We start from the raw sequence: 27,099 nt of genomic DNA, 5'->3' as shown, positions 1-27,099 counted from the left end.
AGAAGGAATTGCTCATAATAGAACAAGGATAACAAACCTGTGGCCAACTTACTATATTGAAAGTAGAAATAGATAATAGGGGCATAAAGAGGCATAAGTCCTTTTGGAGAAGGCATAAAGAAGGGTAAGTACTTTTTTTTTTTAACGTTTTTATTTATTTTTGAGACAGAGAGAGACAGAGCATGAACAGGGGAGGGTCAGCGAGAGGGAGACACAGAATCTGAAACAGGCTCCAGGCTCTGAGCTGTCAGCACAGAGCCTGACGCGGGGCTTGAACTCACGGACCGCGAGATCATGACCTGAGCCGAAGTCGGCCGCTTAACCGACTGAGCCACCCAGGCGCCCCAAGAAGGGTAAGTACTTTAAATAGAGGCATAGCCCTTTTGGAGAAGTACAGATAGAGGGAGGAGTAATAATAAACATCGTAGAGGACAGTGATGAGGAGTGTTGACTCTTGTATCTGCAGATCTAAGTCAAAAGTTCAAGTCTTCCCTTGTAAACTGGGTACCTTAAGGGGTAAACAAATAACACCTGTCTAAACTTCCAGTCCCAGTCCTAAAATAAGAAAAATAATATTTCACTTTATGAGATGAATATGGGGATTAAGATAAAAAATAATATATCTAACACAGCACATAGAAGCTCCATAAATCATGCAATTATTAAAAATTCAAGAAAGGCTTCATTTACCTTGTATCATTGGAGTTGCCTTTGCAAAATAAGTCAAATTTTCAGTGGAAAGATATCAGAAATAGTAATCTACCTGGTGAAGAATCAGCAAGAAAAATGGTCTGAGGTCTGAATGAAATTACTATGTTCAGGGCACAGCAAAGAGTTAAGGCTGTGATGCCCTGAGCTACCTAGTGGGACACAACTCTGGAGGAAGGTGTTTTGGAACTTCATCATGAAGGGCTTTAGGTGCCTTGAGAAGGTAATGATTCATGAAATAGGCAGATAACCTGCAGTGGAGATTTGTGCTAAATGGATAAAGCATCATTATGGATATTTGTACAGCAATGTTACACTTGACCATCTTATCAAACAAGTTCAGACTTGTTTGCTAAAACACATGGCACAGAAAGAAGGAATCATTCACATCTTCTAGTTCTGTGATCCTCTGCCCACAACTCACCTCCAATGCCAGCCACCTTAGATTGAACAACATAATAAAAATTTCAGATGGATTAGAAAAGCTCCATATCTTTTCCCTTAGAAGGTTTTAGACTGGCTAATCCAGATTCCCAATTTCTCATTGACAAGTACCTTTTCTTCCTGTGCAAACAATGGGGAGGAATATATCTTCACTATTCCCCTTCCCAAACTACCCCCAGTCTCTTAAAGAACAACCTTCAGCCTTGTTTGTGCACAGTATATAAAAATCATGCCACAGTTATTATAGAAAACTATTTAGAAACACAAGTTTGCAAATCAAAGATCCACGAAGGGGATTACATTTTCTGTTTTGCCAACCCAGTAGACTGTATTTGCCATCAAATGGCAAATTTATCACCTCTGGTGATGAGCCAAATCTTGTGGAATCAGAACATGACAATCCACTCATGGTTTTGGGTGTAGAGGCAAAGCCCCAACGTCTGCAAACAATTCTTGCAATTTCTCTGCCCACACTGCCTTCTTTTCTGTTGGAATGAGTTTACCCTTTCTTATGTCAGTTAATGATTTGAAGGAACCCACAAAAAAACTCATTTGTTCGTGCTCCAAATCCTTTGCTAGTATTCTGTAAATGCACTACAGTAAGTAACAGGGAATGATCTCAGAAAGTAATATTCTCGTTATACTTGGGGAAGGGGGCAGCAAATGTGGTATAAGACATCAGAAGGATTGCTCTCCTGGGAGCATTTAAGAAGACCCTGTGTGAGGCTTACAGTTTTCAAAGCATTATGGCCAAGATGGCGAATGGTCTGAAAACTGCTGAAAGAAGAATATTGGAGGAAGAGGACTCTTCAAGGGGAATGGAGGGCTGACAGGACGTAAACAAGAGGGTCCTTATTCAGTATATGAAAGGTGCCATGGGGAGGACCAAGTTGGCTTGTTTGATACTGCTAAAAGCCAAAGGTCAGTAAGTATAGTTTGGTGGATATGGTCAGTCAGAGTCATCCAGAAATGGATAGGGATATAGGGAACTCTCTGTGTGAAGGTCAACTAAGGCTACATGGCCATTCATTTGTAAAGCCATAACTGATACTGATACATGTGATTGAACTAAATCACCTTGGAGGTTGTTTCTAACACCAAAGTACTGTTTCTACACTAAGAGGTACTTTGGCACATATATAGGATCCCTTTACTGTTACGCCTGTTTCCTCTTTTTTTGTCCATCTCTTCTTTATGTTTTCAGAGATGTCTAAAATCCAGGAAACCCTTTGATTGGCACTACTGGAGATTCCTCAAGCCTCAGCACAGTTTTTTTTTTTTTTTTTTCAAAATATGTTCTTAGATTCCCTATTCAAAAATCAACCAAATAGCTTATTAAAAATATATATTTCTGTGCCCTACTGTACACAAGCTGAAACCAGATCCCTGTAGATGGGTCCCAGAAATATGCTTTTAACTAGCCTTTTCAGGGGCACCTGGGTGGCTCAATTGGTTGAATCTGACTCTTGGTTTTGACTCAGGTCACGATCTCATGGTTTTGTGAGTTCGAGCCACACGTTGGGCTCCATATTCCATAGTGCAGGCTTTTCTGTCTCCCTCTATCTCTGTCCCTTTCCTACTCATGCTGTCTCTGTTTCTCTAAAAATAAACTAAAAAAAAGTTGTCTTCCAGGTGATTCTTATACCCAACTAGGTTTGAGAATCATTTCCCTAACCTATTTCTCTCCAGTGTTTTCTGTACTTGTTAATTTTAAACGTCAGGGGTGTCCAAGTGAGAGCAAGCTAGAGCAAGGAATTGAGATTCAGAATGATAAAGGCCTGGTCTCTGAATATATCTAGCTAGTTTTCAGTACCCTTCTCTCCCTCAGGTATTGCATCTAGTGTTCTATTATGATGAAAACCTGAAACCCAAATATGAAACTTTTCCATTGTCTTTTCCCTGAGAGAGATCATAAAGCGGCTACTCCCAAGAACAAGTTCAGCAGAATGGACTGCTACCTATTAGGGTAGAGGTTCTCAATTGTGGCTGCACATAGACATCATCATTGGAACTTTAATACCTAAGCCAGGTCCCACAGCAAGACAATTAAATCAGAATCTGTAGGGCTGAGGACAAATCATCTCCTTTCTTAGACTGATTCAAGTACCACAATGTTTGTGCTGCCTAAGCACTTTTCATAGAATGTTGTTTTTGTACTGATCACATTTTTTTGGTAATTATTTATGTGTAAGTGCCTTCACCCCACCTCCCCATGAGTCTGCAGTGTGGGGACTATATCATCAGTGTAGACATTAGGTACCTAGGACATATGCATATTTAAAAGTAAATTAAATATTATGGAAAAGCCTTGAAATTGCACATGCTGTGAAATAATCTATGGAATATCAAAGTTTAATTTATGCCTCCTGGGAAAAAAATTTCTGAACATATTTTGCAAGTCTGTTTCTCCATTTCTGAGGCTAAAGAATTACTCTAGTATACTTTCATTGCAACTCAGAAGTGGTCTTTTGACTAAGCATTAATAAAATTTCTAAATCATAAACAAACTAAGATTTATCACTTGTCCTAAGGTTGACACTGCCATTATTCTTAATTACTCCCTAACTCTCACACATTATTCATTATGTCCCCAGAGAGGGGAAATGAGAAGAGAGTTCTGCTTTAAGAAAGAATGAATTCTTCCTGAGGTTACATCTTGTATACTCAAAATATCTCCCCTAGATGGTTATTTATAGCACTCCCTGGGAAAAGCAATGGCAAGTTCTGGTAAACAGTGAATTAAAAAAAAAAAAAAAAAGAAATAAACCTTTGGGATCTGGTTAGGGAACCATCACTCCTTTGAAATTACAATAGAAAAGAATTGCTCGACATTTAGCTCTGGTCCTTATTTACAGAGAGGTGGGGGGAGGGGGCCGGGGAACAAGCAGCAGGATTTCTCTCCCAGAGGATACCAGTCAGTGTTACCTGGTGAACTGGGAGAGATACTAGACATTGTAGCTCAGAACAGCAGTCTGCATCCTGGAAATACCACCTTGGTATTTTCCTGCAGAGATGGCTGTGGCCTGTTCCATAGTTGTAGAAGTCTTCATGTATCATTCTCCTAAGAAGTCTTCATGTATATGCCCATTTTGAATAATCAGAGTATCATTAGGTTCTAGTTATTGGATAACTTACATGTACCAGGCACTAAGTACTTTAGCATACTGACTCATCTAATCTTCATAAGAATCATGAGAGGTAGCTATTATTTACCCCAGTTTTACAAGTGAAGAAACAGGCTTAAGGAGGTGAAGACTGTGAGTGTCTTATATATTGCATTGCACCACCAATGTTTTATCACACAAATTTTGTAAGTGAAATAAGGCAGTATAGTTAGTTTGCTGGGGTGCATGGTGGGAGATACCAGAAATACTTTAATAGGAGTATTGCCAGTAGATAAAGCAGGGTCTGCAATGACCAACAGATGATGGCTGACCTATGTTATGTGGTCATCCACAGGTACTAAAAAAGATTTCTGGTCAATGAGATATCAGACTTTCTCACTACGAACCCTACTGGAAAGGACTTTCAATTGTCAGCCACTGACTCTTTGGTATCTAGTACAGACTAGATCTATCAGAGATGCATCCCAGGACCTCAAAAAGATTGACCAGAAGATTTAGCTGATGACTGTCCAAGTGAAAGAGAGTTCTCTCTTCTATGTGGTAGAGTCCCCTCGGTTTACCATATAGGGGGAAGTTCAGCTATCTTTTCCACTCTTGAACCATGGGTTTACTCATGTGGTTAGGGGAGGAAGCACAGGTCAGATATTTAGGCTGTGATAATCTCTTAGTAGTCACATCAGAATAGTGGTGGTTCTGGGGGTGCCTGGGTGGCTCAGTTGGTTGAGCATCCAACTCTTGATTTTGGCTCAGGTCATGATCTCACAGTCATGGGATTGGGCCCTGCACTGGGCTCCACACTGAGCATGGAGCCTGCTTAAGATTCTCTCATTCTCTCTCTCTCTCTCTCTCTCTCTCTCTCTCTCTCTCTCTCTCTCTCTCTCTCCCTCTGCCCCTCTTTCCTGCCCATGTTCTCTCTCTCTCTCTAAAAAAATTAGTGGTGGTTCTGAACTCCACATAGAGAACTTAAACTGAGGGAGGAACTTTACTCTCTCAGTGACCCAAAGGATAGGACACTGGTTAAACGCTGTGAGTGAGGGAGTTTAATTATCACTAATAACTATGAAGCTACTGGGCTGCCTTTCTTGCCACCTCACCTTCCTTATTTTGTGCACTTATTTCCTCCCTTTTGTACTTTAAAAAATATTTCTTCTCTCCAACTGGTAGCTATTCTTTCTCTCTTCTTTTTGTAGTGTTACCATGATGTGTATTAGTCTGCTAGCGATGCCACAACAAAATATCACAGGCTTACACAGAAATGTACTTTCTCATGGTTCAGGAGGCTGGACGGCCAAGATAAAGGTGTCATCAGGGCTGGCTTTCCCTGAGGTCTCTCCTTGGCTTGCAATGGCAGTCTTCTCGCTGTGTCCTCACATGACTTTTTCTTCATGCAAGTGCATCCCATTTCTCTCCTTCTCCTTAAAGGGTGTCAGTCCTATTGCATTAGGACCCCACCCTTATGATTTCATCAAACCTTAATTACCTCTTTAAAGTCCCTATCTCCAATTACAGTCACATCGGAAATTAGGGCTTCAAATATGAACTGTGGTATGGAGGAGCACAATTCAGTCCATAGCTCTATGTTTGGATTCTCAGTTTGGGGGCTTATGTACTTTAGTTCTATAGCGTAAAGCATTATAAACACACAAAAATATCTACATATACATATACAATGTGAGCAATATCTAAGCTTAATTAATTCCTTCCCCTTTTTTTTTCCTTCAAGACCAAGCTGGAAAGCAGCTGAAGGCACTGAAAGTCTAATTTTTGGTCTAAGAAGGGCGAAAGCTGCCCTAACCCACGAGGACAAGTGGAAACGGCTGAAAGCCATAGAAGCCAAACCAACAGTGATGTTGACACAGAGGTGGGGCGGGGGTGCTGTTGGACGAACAGGCTGTTGAAGAAGACGGTCCTGAGCCTTAATCCTGGTCCACTCGTTGCCACTTGCTTGGCCAGGAGTGAGTTATTTTCTTACTGTTGATTCTCTTATTTGTGCATGGGTCATACGAATCTGCTCGTAAGGGATACTGCAAAGGCACAGAGGATGCAGGCAAACATACATGAGTACGTGCACGCACATTAAAGTGCCTGATGCAGAGTAGGAACTGAAAGTTAAAGTCTGTGGGCCACATTTTTAGTACACTTTAAAAACCATTTAGATGCCCATGTCTCACAGACACAAACTTGATACGAGGCCCACAGGCAATGTATATATGCAAGTTTAAAGCCACAGAGGAAATATCAGACTTTCACCTTCAAAATAAAGACTCTTAAATACAGAGCCTGGCATCTTCCCTATGTCTTATCAGGAGCTCAGCAGAGTGAGGGAGTTGGGGTGAATGAATTTTCATTCACACTAGGCTGAAGGCTCCTTGTGAGCAAGAATCCCCTCAGTTTTGTTGGCTATTGTACACCTAGAACTTAACACAGTGTCTGGTACATAGATGTTCAGTATTTATTCATGACGGGGTGAAGTCATGCTCACAAGTTACTGTGCTCGCAGGTAGATACATGAGAAGGCTGCAAAATAAGAATATGGAAAAGGCCTTTCTCCTTCCAAAAACAGAAAAGTTCTTAGAAGTTGTTCAAAGTTGCTTTAGAGTTTACTTCACAAATAAGATATAACCTAGAGGCTTACAATAAAGAAGGACCAAGAAGTTCAGACAAAAAAAAAATATTAAAACTTAGTTCTTTCACATCCCATGATGAATGTAACTGCAAAGATGCTTCTTAAAATAATCTTAAAAGCTTTACAGCAGGGTTGGAGAAAAAATTATGTTAGAAAATAATTTTTGATGGATGAGAGTTATCAATTTTCTAGCCATCAGAAAGGAGATTCAGAATTAGTTCTATAATATCTGCTATTAAACTATTTCAGCCTAATATTCCTAACAGAAGACACATATCAGGCACAGGAAACAATTCTTCCTACATTTGATATCTCTGAAGATATTGACCTCGGCAACAATTCTTACATGTAATATAGGTGAACAGATTACAGTCTGCAGGGATGGTTGCCTAGAGCTCAAGAGATAAAGGGAATTTCTGCAGCTGAAAATTGCATGTAGCCTTCCCAGGGGGTAGGGGGGTGAATAATCTCTAATTGTACCTTTAACATGATTTCACATGACCTAAAACACATTTGTAAGAACCAGCCGGCATTTTCATGCCTTTCATTTTGGGTAATTATTTTTATAGCTGAAAGATTTTTAACATCTCTCTAGCCGTAAACACTAGAACTTTTGATTCTCAGATTCTTCTCTGCTTGAGAAAAAAGAAAAGAGGTGTTGTTGCCCAAATCATTTTCACAGAGAAAATAAATGCTCCAAGATGATTAGGAGAGAGAAGGCTTAATTAACACAGCTTGAGGAAGTAACCCTGTATCTGACATGGCCAAGGGAGTCAGAGTGACTTTGACACACGAATTCTATTTACAGTTATCTGCAGCTGGTTGGCTGGGTACATTCACTGAGCCCACTGATACAGCTATGTGACTGGTCTCCCTGCTTCCATATTCATGTTCTCTAAATCCATTCTTCACACAACAGCCCAATGATCTTTTAAAGGAAATCTCTTCCAGTGGCTGCCCCTTACATTCAGAATGACCCCAAAATTTCATCCCAGGTAACCACCTGGTTACCGTCATATCATTAGGCTTCCTTTGACTAGGAAAACTTAACAAAATCTTGACAGAGAAAAAGTGTAAGCTTGGGATTTAGATCCATGTATATGACAACCATTTAATAGGTTTGACCTAGAAACATGACAGGCAGGATTCCACTAGCTGCTCTGTCAACAAGTTCTTCTGTTCACTCCTTCACTCTGATGCTGCATGTAGAATATTCAGCCCTACAGATCTCTGACAAGCCTTATTTACTTTTTCCTTCTAACAAGAATGGTCCTAAGCCCCTGTACTAGAAGGAGAGACTGCCACTGGAACTGATTCTTTCAGATCTGGGAAATCTCAAAGACATATCATGTCTACTCTGATTGGCTCTGAATTGGATATTTTTACCCCCCCCCCCCAACTCAATGTTAAAAATCAACAGCCTACACCAACGTTCTAAACTGTTCTGACTTTTGGAAGCATATCAACATCAAGCAAAAGACAGCTATCTGTGGGTGCAAGTAATCAGCATGGTGTGGATGGGAGGGGCACCTGGGCTCAGTCAGTGTGTCCAGTTTTGGCACAGGTCATGACCTCACAGTTTGTGGGTTTGAGCCCCATGTTTAGCTTTGTGCTGACAGCTCAGAGCCTGGAGCCTGTTTCGGATTCTGTGTCTCCCTATCTCTCTGTCTCTCCTCCATTTGCGTGCTCTCTCTCTTTCTCAAAAATAAATAAACATTGAAAAAAGAAACCGATTTGGGATTTTTTTTATTCTTCCCATTGTATATTTGATTTTCTTTTTATTTGTCAGTTTCTACTTTATCACTGTTATTCCTTTCCTTCTACTCTTTTGGGGCACCTGTTTCATGTCATTTTCTAAAATTCTTTGGATGACTCATTAAATAATTACTTTCCAAGGCTTTCTTAATTTTTAAAGTATTTGTTTAAGACTATAAATTTCCTCTATTCACATATTTATCTGAATTACTTTAATATTGAATATTCCATTTTTTGTTCCAATGTCCTACTCATGGCCATTAAACTACAAGTTTTAATTTGTCATATCTTCTTTCACTTATAACTCTTAATTTACAAATTTTTGGCAGGTCTCTGTCAGTGCACTAGTATTTCAATTATGTGATGTTTGTTGAGAATTGAGCAGTGGCTTAAGACGTAGTCCATTTTGTTAAAAAAATCTTGCGTGCACTTGAAAACAGTATGTATTAAATTGTTCAGTTCAGCGCTCAATGTCTGCCTCGGTATGTCAAGTTTGTTTTCAGAGTTTCCATATTTTATTGAATTTTTTTGACTTTTCTGTCACATACTGAGAAGGCTATGTTCAAGTTTTCTACCAGAATTATGGATAGATCAATTTTTCCATTCAATTACACATAGTTTTGCTTTACATATTTAGAGGCTGTATCATTTTGTGCATATGCATTTAGAATTATTATATTTTCTTGGTGAATGAATTTTTCATCATTGTGAAATTATCATTGTTTATCTCTAATAAAGATTCTTACCTTAAAATCTGAGTCTTCTGATATAAATTTGCTATGGCAGCTTTCTTTAACCATTTATATGATTTGTTTTAATTCCTTTGTCTTTTCCACCTTATACTTAAGAGGGGTCTATTGTAAGCAACATATATAGGCGAGTTTTTGCCCTGAGTCTGGTTGGCAATTGTAATGGGTTGAATATTGGTCCTCAAGGAGATACATGCAAGTTTAAATACAACCAAAAATCTAAGTGATTTCCATAGTTACAGAAATCCTTTTGAAACACGAGGTCCATTTGACATTGTATCATATGTGATATGAATGGCAGGAAAGGAACACATAACAAAGTTGGACTTCCAATGAATATGAGTCTGTATTTCTGGCTCTTCACTTCTAGCTTCTTAAAACTGTTATTTCTATACACTGTCATAAACAGCTGAATAAATCTATGTCTGAATACAATTTCAAATAACCATTAATACTTAACTAAATATTTTCTTCAAATTATGAGATAAACAGACCTTTGCACATTAAAATCTGTGTTCCTGAGTCTGTGCTAGAACTCAGGGCATATTTTCCACCAAAATATCTAACCACGTGTAAGCAAACTTCAAGGCATCACCACATCTGTTGATTGGAAGAATGCTCATTTAAAATCAGGTCGGATATTATCCTATTTCATCTGCTGTGTTATTGCTATTTCTCCTACTCGTATTTCTATCCATGCCACTGCAGTCTTCCTTTCATCCTTTTTCTATCATATTAGGTTTGCTTAGGGTTCCATAAATATTCCTGCTACTAATGATATGAGTTGTGTGACAGCTAACGGCTTAGCTTATTTATAGTCTTTGCTTTTTAGAGTAAAACAGGAAACCATCCAGGGCAGTGATTTACTCAGCTTCAGTGCACAAGGTACTCTAGTCCTATTGAAGAAGAATAATTGTTATGATTATTTAATGATATATACAACATCTGTTATTAGCTATTTATTGATATATGAATACTTGAAATCTGCTACTTCTAGTGCCAGTGAGAACAACTCATTTTTCAATCAAATATAATTGCCAATGCTGGTACATGGAGAGGAATTTAACTTTTCTCATCAGATTTATTGGCTAGTACCATTCTTGCCAGATCTCATACTGGCGTGTAATCTATATTAATGCCAAGGTGTTATATTTATAGCTACGAGATAAAGCCTAACTTCTAATGTGCCAATCTACAGGAACAAGAAAAGTACTAGGAAAGGAGATGTGTTGAAAACAGTGATTTATATATTATTTTGGAATCAACTTTGGAGGGAATAACCTGAAGAGTAATGTTTCTTGGTAGTCTGTCTCCTGTGGACTCAGAAGAACAGCGACCACATAGAAAGGATAAACCTTCTAACTTCTCTGAATGTCTACGTTTGGTCTTTACTGCAGGGCCATCAAATAGGTCAAAATGGAACAAGACAGTTGGGCACAGGGTCTAAGTCACTCATCCATGAGTACTGGGATTTAGATCCACATCTGATTTAGTGAAAAAGAGAACGGAATTTGTTAACTTCCAACATCCTTAATTTTGTAATTAGAATTACATTCTATACAGAATGGTAAATAACACCAGGAAAAAACATCAGAATTTGTCAGGGTATAGCATCATAGCCTTAAGACACCGGGATGCCTGAGAACTCCATCCCTCTGTTAGACATGGGTCTGAAATGGTCGGTCTTCTAAAAAGAAGTCACTGGGAAAATCTGGGCTACCGTGTTGGAGGAAGGGGTGGAAACTACAGAAATTCACAAGGGTTGTTGGTGCTGTTTTCTTTCCAGAAGTCTCAGCTGTTGCGATTTAGAGCTGTGTTCTTGCTTTTATCACTATTAATTTTTCTTTGATAGCTACAAGCTCTGTGAATTGAGACAAACTCAACTTTATTTGGCTTCGTTTCCTTTCTATAAAATATGGGATAATAATAGTGTTTATTTCCAAGTGCAATTGTGAAGATTAAATAAGTCGTATGACTTAAAACAGAGTCGGAGAGGAAAATTTGACTGTTAATGATACTTCCCATTATCACTATCATGCTGACTACCATCACAGTCATCAGCAGCCGCATTATCTACCTAACTACAGCTCTTTTGATCAGTGAACATCCTCATCACTGATCCTCAGCCTTGCATTCTGAGTTTTACACAGTTGATGTGCAAAAGTGGAGGATTTGCACCCCTGGTATGTTTCTTTCTGGCTAGGTGGTAACGGCTTGTTATTTCTACATATATCAAATAAATGAAACGAACACTACTACTCCATTCACAAAGGGTTGGACCAGGAAATGGCTGTGAGTTGAAGGCTGGAGGAAATCACACCTGCTGAAAATACAGTAGTCCCCGTTACCAACAGTTTAACTTTCTGGGGTCTCAATTACCCTCAGTCAATGATAGTCCAGAAGCAGATGATCCTCTTTCTGACATATGGTCAGAAGGTCAATACTAGCTTAACAGTACATCACAATGCCTACATCATTCACCTCACTTCATCTCATCATATGGCCGTTTTATCATCTCATGCCATCGCAAGAAGGGTAAGCACAGTACAATGAGGAATTGTGTGTGTGTGAGAGACCACACTCACGTAACTTTTATTATAGTGTATTGTTAAAATTATTTTATTATTAGTTATCATTTTTAACCTGTTACTATGACTAATTTATAAATTAAACTTTTCCATATGTATATATGCATAGGAAAAACATAAATATAAGGTTTGGTACTGAGGTTTTAGGCATCCACTGGGAGTCTTGGAATGTGTCCTCAGTGGATAATGGGGGACTACTGTACAAACCCATGCACACACTGGGGGAAAAGACAAACTTCAGCAACCTCCTAACTCATTTCCTTTCTTTTCTGAAAAGTCTTTATTCTAATCCTGCCCTTTTCTTGCTATTTCTTCTTAACCACTGCCTGATTTATCCATTAGCCTAATGCTGCAACCCTGAACCCTTATGCAATGAAGAAAATTAGTGCAATGGTATCTTCTAGCTCCAGAGCCCCTGCAGTTATAGGCTTTTCATTAGTCCCGTCTACTTAAGCTGGTAGTCAAATCTTGTTCCTTGGAACAACGTTGCATCATTTATCCAATTTGTTATCATCTCCTCATGACGTTGTTTTTGCCAGCATTAGTGAAGATAAAATACACCTCCAGTCTAGATCATAAATTTTCAACACTAGATCCCCAAGTTCAATTCTGATGCCCTCAGTCAGACCTTATTGACTTATTAAAGGAAATATAGATCTCATTTTTTTTTTATCCAGAAGCCTAAAGATACAATTCTTTGAAGAGTAGAACACTGTGAACCAACCTATTTTGGACCTCAGAGGAAACATATTTCAGATTAAGAGTGAAACTCATTCTATGCAAATTATTTCATCACATAGAGCAATCTATTCATCTCCATAACCACTTACTTTAAGATACAAATGTAATATGTATTAGAAATTAATTCTTAAAAGATGCTTCTTAGAGACACCTCAATTGGACCTGAATTGGGTTTTGCATGATATGTCATTTCTATTTCTTTGCTTAGTTAATCCCCTTACTTGGCAGATGCATTCCTAGGAAGCTATTACACTTCCCTCAAATGCCTTAGAACTTGAAGAGAGAAAGCACTAGAATTTTAAGCCAAGCTTGGACACCCACACAAGCTAACATGGTACCCAGCCTCCAAATGTGGCAGAAGAGTGAAGGAATAACATATGTTTCTGGGACAACATATTCAATAAAATGTGAGTTACTGATGGTTGTATGAACAGGGCAAAGTAGGAAATAGCAATCATTTGCTCGTGGTCAGCTGTGCCCCATATCTCACAAGATGGAGTATAGGGACCAAGACAGGTCCATGACTTGAAATGTCACAACTTAGCCTTTTGTTGCTTCACCAGTAGAAAAGATGAAAAAAATAGGGAAAAATACATAAAGACAGATATATAGATAAATAGGATTTGGAGATTATGTCTTTCTCTTTAGAAGCCTATGTACAGAGATTAAAAAAGAACTGTGGTGCCAGGAGTCTATAAAAATAACTAGTGAATCAAGAGATAAAGAAGTATTATTTAAATGATTGTGCTTACTGCACTGTGCTTAGGACTGTGGAATGACTCATGTCTCTATTTTCAAATGAAGTATAGTCTAGGTGAGGGGGCAACACTAAACTTTGTGAAAACAATTAGGACTCAGAATTGGTGCAACAGGTTGAAATTATCAGAAAATGTTGCCAACAATAACACCCTTACCCAGATCAGTAGACCATCTTGTATATAGTCATTCGAAAAGGAGGAGGAGGAGGAGGGGGAGGAGGAGGAGGAGATGATTCAGATATAAAAAACCTGTTTACCTGACAACCAGATGCCATGAGTCCATTTCAAACTGTACCAAGAAATACTCTTAGCCCTATGTCCAAAGGGTTCTCTAGAAAGAAGGATGCACATATGATTTGCTGCACGGATGTGATGGTTGTGTGCTGTGTTCGTTGCTGGGTTTACATGTGCTGGGTCTGGGTTTTTCTCACAGGAAGTTTACCTGCTAAGTATTCCTCTACACCTTTAATTGCACCACACACAGCACCTGAAATGCCTTCCCCGTTTTTTTCCCACCAATCCAACCTTTTCTCATCCTGCAGGGTACATTCAAGTTCTTGAGTGGAGTTATAACGATCTTTGTTTTTCATTTGTTTGAGTGTTAATCTTGTCTCCCCCTCAAACCGATTTTTAAAATGTCTTGTTTATCAAATGCTTTCATTTTACTAATAATCACAAACGAAGCTTGGTTTTTCATTTATTTTCATAATGGTACAATCGGGTGACAAGCGTTGGTCAATAGATTGATGGAATAGGTGTAAAAGTAATCTTCCAGAGTGATCTTAGAAGCCCTTGTTAAAGACGTGGAGTACCAAGTTCAAAGCCTGGAGCCCTGAGTCAGTACTGTTAGAAGTGCGCCTAGGAGTCCTCATCAATGAGCAACATCCAAGTGAAATTTTGTGCAAATGATAAATAAAGTCTTAGATTTTTAAACCATTAGAGTTTATATACTCTATGGTGATATACTCCTTTTTTTGGTTGTTGTTAATTATATGAGTTGGTATGCACACAGCACTTGGACCATGATTGGCACATAGTAAGGGCTTAATAATGCTAGTTGTTGTTATAATTATTACTAAGTAGTTACTATTAGTGTGATCCTTTCAACTAAAGTTTCATGAGTATTCTCTAAATACAAAGCATGTTTCGAACACTGTTGAAACATTCAGTTAATAAGCACTGTCTTTGTTATTAAGGAGTTCACAGCCTAATAAAAGTAAAATAATAATGACAGCAGTAAAATATCTACCAGTTATTAAGGCTTGCCTGAAGTGTGCTACTATTGCTTATCTTTCGAAATATTAACTCCTTTTTTCCTTAAAATAACTTTATATGAAACCAACTTTACAGCCAATAGAATCTGGGGCAAAAAGGGATTCAACACAATGCCAATGCTGCAGAGCTGACAATTGGAAGGGCCAGAGTTGGCATCCAGGGAGCCTATTCAGCGCCTATATTTTTATTTTCCATGCCATGCTGCCCATGAGAAGTATGTGAATTAATGGAGCTGTGATCCACCACAGAATGTGATAAAGACACTTTATTGAGGAAATGACAGTAGAATAAAACTTGACAGATGAGTAGAAGTTTACCAGGTGCACTATAGTGTTAAGGATATAATTTTAAATTAATTATTTCCTATGGATTGATTAATAAACCTAATTTTAGGAAGCATTAGGCTCCTTAGTCTAAAAGTCTAAAAGCTTTAAATTAGTGACGACTCTTGGTTGTAAGAAGGAGAAATCCAAACTGTACTTAGAAACAATACTTAGAAAAAGGAGTCAATTATGAAGTTGTATGTAAGATTCAAATGATATAATCAGGACAATGTCTCTTTGTCTGCTTTTATTTTTTTGAAGGCTTTCTTCCCTCCATATTTGGTGGGAAAAAATGGACATTAATTACCCGGGCTCATATTTTACAAGACTATTAATCTCTGTGGAAAGAGCAATGAGAGAAACATTTTTCGCACACCACTTCCCCCTACGTAGACAGGAAGACTCATTGTCTAGCCTCATTTTCATATTATTAGAACCATGTGATTGAGCTCCAGCCAATGAGTCGTGGAAGAAAATCGTCTATATCCATTCAGGCCTTGCTCTTAAAAGTATTTTTCTGTGTCTTACAGCCTCCCTCCCTGCTGGTGCAGTGACCTAAAAGGCCACGTGTTTCGTATGGTGAAGTCACTAGCAAAAGCGTTAAGCCAACCCAAATTAGACTTCTCTTGCCCCGTAACTCTGTTTTGCCAAGCTTCTGAAATGTCAGGTTCAAGTTATTGCTGCAGCCTATCCTAGTTAATACAACTACCTGATTGACATAAGTCTCAGAGAGAAATCTGGATGTGCTGACTTGTCTTACATGCCAATTTCTGAATTGAGTACTATAGCAAAGGTTTAGAATATTCTGCAAGGCCAGGCCCAACTTGGAACCACCTAACAGTAAACTATACAAATTATGAGAGAAGTCAGAATGCAAAGGATTAGAGATGGAAAAAAGTTAATTGTCCACTATGTATTTTATAGCCTTTATTTGAGGGATGTTGGGTAATTCATCTTAAACACATTTGCCAATTTCCTAGGCCATTGGTAACCACATCCATATTCACCAACATCTGAAAGAACAGCCTTTTAAAAACTGAATCTGTGATTTATTTCCATAACATGAATCCATTCGGCACTTTAGTGTGATAAGTATTTTTTTCTGCCTGAAATTTTTCTGCCTACCCACATCTCATTTCATGTCTAGGAGTTAATGCTGCTCAATTCAGTTGTCTTATTCAAATATAGGAAGGTGTTATGTACATTTCTTATTTTTTAATAACACTGTCATCTGACTTTGTTTTTATTAAATATTAATACATTTGTCTTCAGAAAAAATTAAATTTCTTTCCTTGCAAATCCCATGGAAGTAGAAACTTAAATTGAATGGATCATAGTTGGTATTGTGTTTGAGGGAATCTCATCTACATTAATCCTATTCTGGGGCCAATTTTTATTATAGAAAATATCTGTGCACTTAGGAAGTAGGCAAGGAATATTAGAATTCAAAGTACACAGAAATATTCAGTCCTTCTTCGTACTCTGGGTTGTAGAGTGCAATCAGAGGGATCTTTAAAGTCATATGATTTTTTCTCACTTTAGATTTCAGACTTTTTAGGAAAACTCTACTTTCACAATGGGGCAGAATCTTAAAGAGCAACACCTGACCTAGTATCGATTGTTCTTCTCAAGCTGCATTTTTCTTTATGCTCTAAAACTGTATTTGCATTCATACTACAAATGGGTACTGAACTGAATGCTGCGAACTATTATACAGTAGTCAGAGGCAGGGGAGCAGGGCACAACTAAATGCCCAGATCAATAATATAAGCAATAAGTTAGTTTGCAGAATTCAAAAGAAAAATATAATCTCAATTGAGAAGAATGCTTTTAATACCTCATGAAAGAGAAGGCATTTAAAACGGCATGAAGAATGGGTTTATGCAAGGATAGCAATTAAATAATAATGAGGTACTCTTACTGGAGACATTCAAACATAAGTGAGGAAACCATATACCAGAATTGCTTTAGAAAGATATGGGCATCGGATGGAGGTTTGAACTCAACCAACACCACCACCGCCACCACCATCATCAACATCATCCATTAGAAAATCTATTCTCAATATTCTTGTATGAAGGTTCTCTGTTAACATTTATGAACATGTATTAAATATTAGTAAGCTATTTCCATGAACCAGCACAATTCTTGCTCATGACATGCCTGTGATAACAGTTTGGTGCTATTATCCTTATATGTGTATGTATGCATGTGTTCAGAAACTTTTTAAACCGATAAAAAAGGTTACAGAATAAATACAATTTGCATGCCCATACTTACTGACTGCTCATTCTCTCCCTGTACACAGGCTCCATATACTAAACCATTCAACAATAGGGTGTATCCATAGCAACACCTCCAAATGTGCATCTCAAGAAGAATACTGCAGACTCTATCTCTTGATGTCAAGGATATTCTCCTACAAGACCACAACACAACTACCATACATGAAAAGATCAATGTTAATTCAACTCTATCCTATGATATTCCATCGATTTTCCATTTCCAGTTGTCTGAAAAACCTTATTTTTTATTTCCTATTTTTTAATTTTTTAAATGTTTTTTTTTTTTTTATTTTGAGAGAGAGACATAGCGCAAGTGAGAGAGAGGCAGAGAGAGAAGAGAGAGGGAATCCTAAGCAGGCTCTGCCCTGCCAGCGCAGAGCCTGATGTGGGGCCCAAACTCACAAAACTGTGAGATCATGACCCGAATCAAGATCAAGAGTCAGATACTTAACTGACTGAGCCACCTGGGCGCCCCCATTTTTTTTTAAATTCAAGATCCAGTAAAAATTCACATGCTTAATTTGCCAGTTATATCCTTTTAGTCTTTGCAGTCTCAACTAGATCATGAGCATCCTACATTTCTTGTAATATCGAATACTTTGATAACTCCAGGTCATTGTTCTAAAAAGCCTTCCACATTCTTGATTTGCTGACAGTTTCATATTGATGAGATTCAAATCATATATAGTACTTGTTTGGGCAAAGCTCTGAACAGCAGCTCCAAGATCACTTCTGAAAATAAACTTTCTATTGTTCCCTCATTAGCTCAAATACTCTTCTATCTTCTATGTTTGTTCTCCAGCCTACCCTGTAGAAACTTTCTTTATCTTGTAGTACAGAAATATGCAATCACTAATTTTCATGTACTAAGAGCTGGAAATGAGTGCCCTTCTAAGATATAGGAGAAACACGACTAGTATTTTTAAAGAAAGAGTGAAAACAAGATACACTGATCAACTTCATTACCTATTAAGTTCTGCTGTATTAGCTACTAAGTCTTGAACATAATAATGGGAATGAAAAGATAAATTCCTTTATAGTAAGGCTTAGTAGACCAAAATAAATACCAGATGGACTGAATTTTAAACATTAAAAAAAAACCTGTAAAACTCCCACCAACATATAGATGCATTGCTTTCATAACTATCAGGAATTTTCTAAAAATACATTCAATTAAATAAACCAGAAGAAAGAAATTGAAAAATTTAAAAGCTGACATAATTATTCTCATATCAAAACACATAAACTAAATTAAATGGCAATTAAAACCGAGGAGAATATTTACTAAAATATTATAGAAAAAATCGATTATTCTCTAAAGAGCTTACATATCAACATTATTTACTAAAATGTCAATAGGTAAGTAGGAAAAGGGAATAATGTGATTAACAAAAAAAGTACATATAAATAAAATATACTAAAAATATTTAATTTTGTGAATATTTAAAGAGTTAAAATAGTGGTATATTTATCTAGCAAGAGTTCAAAGGTTTTTTACAAATTGATCACTTACAAGCGTGCAAGTAAATGGTACTTCCATTTATCTGTGCTGTGAATTTAAATATTCCCATTGCTCTGTAGGAAACAAACCAGGCATATTCTACCAACAGCCTTAAGAAACTCTATATCATTTGACCTATTATTTAATTTTATAGGAATCTATCAAAATAATAAGAAAATCTAGCAAAGAATTATATAGATTTTCTGCAAAGAAAATATATAGATTTACACAAATATATAAATTTACACAAAATTCTAGTGTAGCTATAAGATGTCATAATATTATGTTATTAAGAAATTCTGGTGTGCCTAGGTGGCTCAGTTGGTTGAGCATCTGACTCTCGATTCTGGCTCAGGTGATGATCTCAGGGTGGTGAGAAAGAGCCCCATATGGGGCTCCATTTTAGGCATGGAGCCTGCTTAAGATTCTCTCTTGCCCTCTCCCCCTGCCCCCCACCCCATCATGTTCATTCTCTCTCAAAAAAAAAAAAAAATCAAAAATGTCTACCTTGAATGGGAAAATTATATCATACTAATAAAAATATACAATATGAATGTAGTATGATACTATTTATTAATTATAAACATATACTTTTATTAAGTAAATATTCTGGCATTAACTGTGAAAGTAAGATTTTGAGGGCTTTCGTTTGTTTGTTGTCTCCTTTTTCGTGTTCTCCAAACTATTTCCAATGATCATATCTGAATTATATCTCTTTTAAAAGAATAAATAAGATTAAAAAACATTTAGATGCTGTCAGATATATATCGTAGCTGGAGAGTGGCTTTATGTTAAAGGGGGTAAAGGCCACAACTAGGGCATAATAATTTGGTAAAATGATTTTGTTTTTTAAAAAGCAGCAGGTGCATCAAGTTTTTCTTTCCATTCCTCAGTTGTTTAACTATGCTAATATTTGACTGCATCTCAACCATATGGACATGCTTACTTGTACATTAGCCTGGTGTTATTTGTCAGGCTCAGCTAAAGTCTCACCAGGCAGGCTGGATGCTTCTTGACATTTATATCGAGGTCTGTCCAAAGGAGGCATCATGTCAGTGACTGATTACTTGTGGGAACTCTGGGGAGTTTTACATTTTATATATTTCCTCTTCCCTTGGAAAATATGGCATTATCTGTGTCCACCTCTATTTGGCATAATAAAGGCTTTCTAGATAAATACATCATAAAATTGTCATTTTCAAAATGCCCATTTTTTTTTTGTCTTGAAATGAAGTTGTGTTTTTTTAACTGTAAAGTTTTAGAAAATTCAGTTATATTCTCTAAGGTTTAATTTTGAAACTGACACACAAATACACAATCTGAGTAGCTTAATACTTATTAAATAAACCACATTTGTATTCAGAGAGTGCCCCACAATTAAAATTACCAGCCCAGCCCAGATAGCTTCACCAGAATTTGGCATTAAATATTTATAGAAGAAATAATACCAATTCTAAATAAATTATTCCAAAAATATAGAAGAGTAAGAACCATTTCCAACTCATTTTTATGAGGCCAGATAATAGAATAACTTTGATGCCAAAACCAGACAACATTATAAGAAAATAAAATTACAAGCCAATATTCATCATAAATTTAAATGCAGAATTCTCAACAAAATAGTAACATATCAAATGAAAATTATACAAAACTAAAAAAAATTTTATACCAGGAATGCAAAGTTAATATTTGTAATTAGATAAATATAGCTTACTGCATTAGCAGAATAAAGTGTATATAAAAATACCAGCTCAGTAGATGTAGAAAAAGCATTTGACAACGTCAACACACATTTATGATAAAAATAAAACCTCAGCAAGCCAGAATAAAAAGAAACTTCCTCAATCTCATAAAGCACACATATGTATGACCTACAGCCAACATAATATTTAGTGATAAAATATTAGAAGTTTTCTTCTGATTGGGAACACAGCAAGGATGTTCACTTTCATCATGTCTTTTAAACATTACACAAAGGGTTTATATATAACAAAAAAGTTAAACAGACAGGAAAGAAACAAGTAAAATATATTTTTCAGGCAGTAGCTATTTATGTGAAAAACCTTAAGGAAGGTCCAAAAAAAATTCCACAACTTAATAAGTGCATTTACGAAAGTCACAAGAAATAAAGTAATTAATCAGTATAAATTTATCTCTGTAGACTAGCAATAATTGGGATATTAAATTGAAATACATGATTTGTCATTACTTAGACAACATAAAATACTTAGGACGAATATAATAAAAGATGTGCAGGAGTTCTACACTGGAGAAAAGATGAAACATTGCTGGAAGAAACTAAAGCAGGTAGGAATACACGATACAAGATACACGATACAATATACAAGATAATCCCTATTAATGCAATGAAAGATTCCATATTGTTAAGATGTCAATTCTCTGCTATTTGATCTCAGGATTAAATTTAACCTCATTCAAATCCCAGCAGGCTTTTTTTTCCCATCAATATTGACAAATTTATTATAAAATTTATATGGAAAATGAAAGAACCTAGAACTCCCAAATTAACCTTGAAAAAGAAGCACAAAATCGGGGGATTTACACGATCTAATTTCAAGATTCATGTAATGCCACCATGAACAAAATAATTTGTTAGTGAGGACAGAAAAATAGACCAGGGGAACGCAAGGAATGATCACACCGAGGTCTGCTTTTTAAAAGATGCCAAACAGCTGTCGGTTCACAAACTGGCCCCGCCCCCTGCCCCAACCCATACCTGGAGGGTAAGGAGCCACTGAAAACAAGGCTGGCCACTTCACATTGGTAGGTGACAGCCTTAAAAAACAAGGGAACTTGGGGCTCCTGGGTGGCCCAGTCGGTTGGGCGTCCAACTCTGGCTCAGGTCGCGATCTCACGGTTTGTGGGTCGCAGCCCCGAGTCGGGCTCTGTGGTGACAGCTCGGAGCCTGGAGCCTGCTTCGAATTCTGTGTCTCCCTCTCTCTGCCCATCGCCCACTCATGCTGTCTCTCTCTGTCTCTCAAAAATAAAAGAAAACATAAGAAGAAAAAAAAAATTAGAAAAAACCAGGGAACTTACTTACCGGGCTTCTCTTGGCAGTAAGATGAGTAGATCTCCCTGTATGCTCTCCAGAATCTTACAACTTCATAAATAGACCTTAACTGGGGTCAGCCGTGCCTCCCTCCCAGCTGTCTCCACAATACCTCACTCTCTTAAGGCTGCATCCTTGTAAACAGCTCCCACGTGGGAACAACGGGCAGAGCAAAAGTTCCAAAGACAGGTGAAGGGGCGGGTGAGGAGCCTCTGATTGCCTGGGGCCAGCTTTCAGGTCACCCAGAGGTCACATCTACAGATGACCTCCTCCACAACAATTCAAAGGGGAAAATAGTTTTTAACTTACGGTGCCAGAAGAATTCAATATTCCTAGGGATGAAAAATAAACCTCAGCCACTACCTGACATTACACTCAAAAATTAATAGGGGACACATCATAGACATGAATATAAATCCTACATTTCCAAACGCCCAGGGAATACCACAGGAAACTAACTTTATAATCCTGCAAGAGAATATCTTTACTTATCTGGATAAAATAGAACTGCCATAAGTTAAAATAAATTAGACTGCATCAACATTAAAACATCAACGTTCTCAAGAGACACCATTGAAAAGGAGTAGGCAAGGCACTGAAAAGAAAGACCTACATCTGTCAAAAGGCTGTCATCCAGAAGGTAGAAAAGCACTCCTCCACATCAGTAAAGAAATACAAAGTATACAATATGAGATGGCCAAAACACTTGAAAAGACAATTCAAAGAGGCATATTTATATATTCTTAAATAAAACTGGCATTAAGACGTGCATGACAAAGTATTCAACATCATTAGTCATCAGTGGAGACGCATGATTTCTACCGCACACCCACTAGAATGCCTTCGGTTAAATGTCTAATGTCAAACATTAAAAAGTCTGTAGAGCTTCTAACTGTCTTAGAATTATAGAGTAAATACAGTTGCCACAAAAGGAGCTAAAGGAGGAAATGTTTATGGAGTGGGGATGGGAAAGGAAGCCACAGAACAAAACAGAAATGCAGTCAGAGAAGTAGGAGGGCAAAATGGCAGTGGAGAGCACTTGTCAAGGAAAGGAGCTGCAAAGAGCCAATCAACACTCATCCTGGATGAAAAGTCTTGGGAGTGCCTCCTTAGGCCACACCTTGGGCCCTTCAAGAAATCAGTTGATCACAGAGGAGTGCAGATAAAGCCTGGTGAGAAAGTAAGGGATTAATGTTAAAAGGAGAAAGAGAGGAAAATAGTCTATGAAACTCTCCTGAAAAGTATACACCATAGGAAAGAAACAAGCTAAAAGTATTGCTTGAGGATATATCCAATCGGAGAAAATCTCTCACAGGAGAAAAAAGTCAAGCTTGTTTATAGGTGGGGGAAATAACTAATAAAAACAAAACAAAACAAAACAAAAAAAAAACAGGAGTTTTGATGATATAAGAGAGAGAATATTGACAAATCCCGGAACAAAGTTTCAGAGAAGTCAGAAATAAACGAGACTAGGAGCACACATGGAAAAAGTTCACCAGGTTGTTAAAGATGCAGAAATGGCATTTTGTGGCCCCTTCCAAAAAAGGACAGCTTTGTGTTGTTTGAACCTGAGCCCAGAAGAGAAGGAATGGGAGTTGTTTTGTGAGAATAAAGGGCTCAGAGGTGGAACCGGTGGCTGCAGAGTCATGGTACATATTTGCAGCAGTAATTATAAAGAAACAGGGAGTTGGGGTGCCAGGTGGCTCAGTCGTTTAGCCACCGACTTGATTTTGGCTCAGGTCATGATCCCAGGGTTTGGGCTCTGTGCTGAGTGTGGAGCCTGCTTGAGAGTCTCCCTCTCTTTCTCTCTGCCTCTCTCTCATTCTCTCTCTCTCTCTCTCTCAGACTAAAAAATACATATTAAAGAAACAAGGAGTTAAGAAGGGAGGAAGAAAGGGATGCAGAATGGTAATGAAAGACCAAAGAAAGTGAATTAATATGGAACTCATGAGTGGACATCAAACAAATTTTATCATTTCATGCACCAATACAGTAGTTTAGGGATGCTTGTAAATATTTCCTCTTGGGAATATATATCTATATTTATATCCATATCTCTATACATATGTATCTATCCTTAGGTTTCCTAGTTCAGCCTAGTCATATATATGTATCGATATTAAACTAGTGAAATTAACATGTATTTATAATAAATAGGAGTGAGGTAGGGATAAAAGGATGTAAAGACACAGATCAAGGAGTTAAGAGTTTAGGAGACATGAGAAACAAATCAAATCTCAACTCCAATGTGACGGCTTTCTCTAAGGCTCATAGCTGCTTAACCAGCTACAGCTAAAAGCATGATAGAAGTGACTTCTACAGGCTTATGAGAACAAAACATTTATATCTCTTTCCAACTTCACCATCAGTGGTGTGATTTTGAGAGTTTGAGGACTTTCAGGGTGAAAATATTCACAACTTGGAAATTGGTAAACACTACACATTGTTTTTTCCCTCAGAGATCTGGTTTACCAAGCTACCACTGCGTTTACTCCTTCTGAGTTCCCATTACACAATGTCTTTGCTGCATTTACAGTAATGGACGTCTATGTTGATTCCCGCCTATTACATTGTCAGATGCAAAGAATACAGATTTTTCTTCATCAAAACTCCAGTTTCTACCAGTTTTCGGCACACACTTTGCCTTTTGAAGGAAGGGAATAAGAAAGGATAGAAAGAAGAATGTAGAGAGGCAGGGAGACAGAGAGGGAAGGAAGTTGCATAATGGTAAACTGAGTTTGAGATTGTGACAAAACAAAGTAAGTAAGTTCTTCCTGAGGTAGAAATTGTGAGTTCAGTTAATCAAACTTACATAGTTGCTAGATTCTCAAAAATGATGATAGCTGGGGATGTGAGGGTGGGGAGATTATGACAGCACTGAGGAAGATAGGAGACTGTCGTTCAAATTTATAAATACTAACAGGATAGAAAAGACCATTTTAAACACATGGGACACTGCTACTCTGACATCAAAGGGGTTAATATCCCCCGACCCAGCGGAGGTATCCTAGCTTTGCAGTTATATGGAAGTAACTGGTCATTTCAGAAATGCAGATAAACCGTTTTGGTTGACCACTGTTTGTTTGTTTGTTTGTTTGTTTTCACTTGAAGCAAGTTTGTGAACAGCTTAGCTATGACTCTCCTTGAGGGGCAAGAGCAGGGTCCCTTATCTAGACAAATATAAACCAAGAAAGATGAATTCCATTATTCCTCCAAGATAGGCATAAATAATACTTGGATTTAAATAACCAGGAGCGGGGCGCCTGGGTGGTTGAGCGCCGACTTCGGCTCAGGTCACGATCTCGCGGTCCGTGAGTTCGAGCCCCACATCCGGCCCATGTGCTGACAGATCAGAGCCCGGAGCCTGTTTCAGATTCTGTGTCTCCCTCTCTCTGACCCTCCCCCATTCATGCTCTGTCTCTCTCTGTCTCAAAAATAAATAAACGTTAAAAAAAAAAATTAAAAATAAATAAATAAATAAATAACCAGGAGCTGTTGGGAGGCAGGATAAGGCACTCATTAATAAGACAGGTTCTGTGGTCAGAATACCTGAGTTCAGAACCTAGCTTTGCCACTTGTCACATCTATGAACTTGTACATGTTATTTATTTGAACGTTCTCTTCTGAAAACTGGGATTAAGACTACTGAATTCATTGGGTTGTTTAGAGAATCAAATAAATGAATAAGTAGATCATTCGACACAGTGCTTGGCATATACTAAGTACTGAGTTAAATGTTCATGATACCAATGATGGTGAAAATGTGGTTATGGGAGCAGGCTTATAGATCTTGCAACTGTGTTCTCTGCCACAGGTACTTGTGGAAAGACAAGGTTGCCTTTAAAAAGGGAAAAACCGTGCACACTTCTTAGAAGCATCAGTGATAGTTCATTCACATCCCTTTTCTGCCCTTTTCAGTTATTGTTCTGAATAAATTCTAGAATTTGTTCCTTCTAAAAATCTTCAGAGCCCAATCTCTGGGTTTAATGGGAAAATTAAATACTTCTGTATCTAAAATTTCACACGTAAGAAGCAAGAATATTTTCCATGGAGTGATTACATGTCTTAGTTTCACTCTCTTTCCTTGTCCAAAAGACGCTTTCCTTACAAAAACAAAAGTCCCACCGTATTTATCACACACCCCATAATTATTGTCTGAGTAATATCAATGTTGAAAATAATTGTCCAAGGCAAAATTACTATCCTCTTGGAATGATTTCTGGTGTATCTGTAAGAATTGTTAATTTCTATAATAAGAGCCTGAGTCGATCTAGTTCTTACTTTATACTCAGAAGTTATAAATAACTATTCTTCTGAGAAGAGTTTTGTATTCTTTACCCTGTTTCTTTTTCTAAAGTTTAAACGATTGGCCTGAAATCTAAGATGATTTAAGCTTTAACATACTGTGGTGCGTGTGAGGTTACAGTAATAATAGTAAAGCAACTTTCATAGACTCTGATTTCTGATCCTCTGTAAAGTCCTTACCCCAGCGAAACATCTCTGGGATCCCCACATTGATGAATAATGTGTTCACAAAAAAGCCAGTTTTCTGCTGGCTCCCACTGCTAGGTCTCCATAAAATCCCTAAGTGACTATAATACCCTGATGAGTAATCACTTGCCCACCAGATGCTGCTGTTTCCTCTAAGAACACCCTGGTCTTCTGTTTCTGCCACAGCTGTAGGATGTGTTACTATGGGAAGGGAAATATTTCCTCTTCCCTCATGGCTCATACTCCGTAATAATGGCACTCAAGAAATTCTGCTGATGCCCGAAAGTGTTCCAGAGATTTCTGTTTTATTCCGTTTGCATTACTTGTTGTTTTCAACTTGAAAACCTTTGTTTCACATTCAGTTTTGACATGAACTGTGTGGACAGGAACACAACCGACTGATGGGACTCCATGCTGTAATTAGAATTATCCCTCCTCAAAAAAAAAAAAAAAAAAAAAAAAAAAAAAAAAAAAAAAGAATTATCCCTCCTGTCCCAACAACAAAAACATAAAAAAAAAAAAAAGCTTCTCTCCCAGGAACCTCTGCACCCTTCTTGGAAGTCAATGTTCGACAGTCTTTGTCATTGATTGGGAGGCATATACGATTTTCACCCAGATGTGATTCTCACCTGTTCTCCCCTCCCACAGCTCCCCCTGCTC

The 27,099-nt window shown here is 37.7% G+C and overlaps 1 long non-coding RNA gene across 1 annotated transcript in view; it reads right to left on the bottom strand.

Moving 5' to 3' along the window:
• Window positions 1–22,072, bottom strand: part of LOC132684927 (uncharacterized) — a 180,716-nt gene extending 158,644 nt beyond the window's left edge. The window contains exon 1 of the long non-coding RNA XR_009612872.2: window positions 21,940–22,072. This is a non-coding gene — a long non-coding RNA (uncharacterized LOC132684927). The remainder of the gene's footprint in view (window positions 1–21,939) is intronic.
• Between the last annotated feature and the right edge of the window lie 5,027 nt (window positions 22,073–27,099).

Source organism: Panthera onca, chromosome D2, assembly GCF_046562875.1.
Source record: "Panthera onca isolate mPanOnc1 chromosome D2, mPanOnc1 haplotype 2, whole genome shotgun sequence".
Lineage (NCBI taxonomy): Eukaryota > Metazoa > Chordata > Mammalia > Carnivora > Felidae > Panthera > Panthera onca.
Note: the sequence above shows the minus strand (reverse complement) of the source record. Positions and strands in the feature narration are given on the sequence as shown.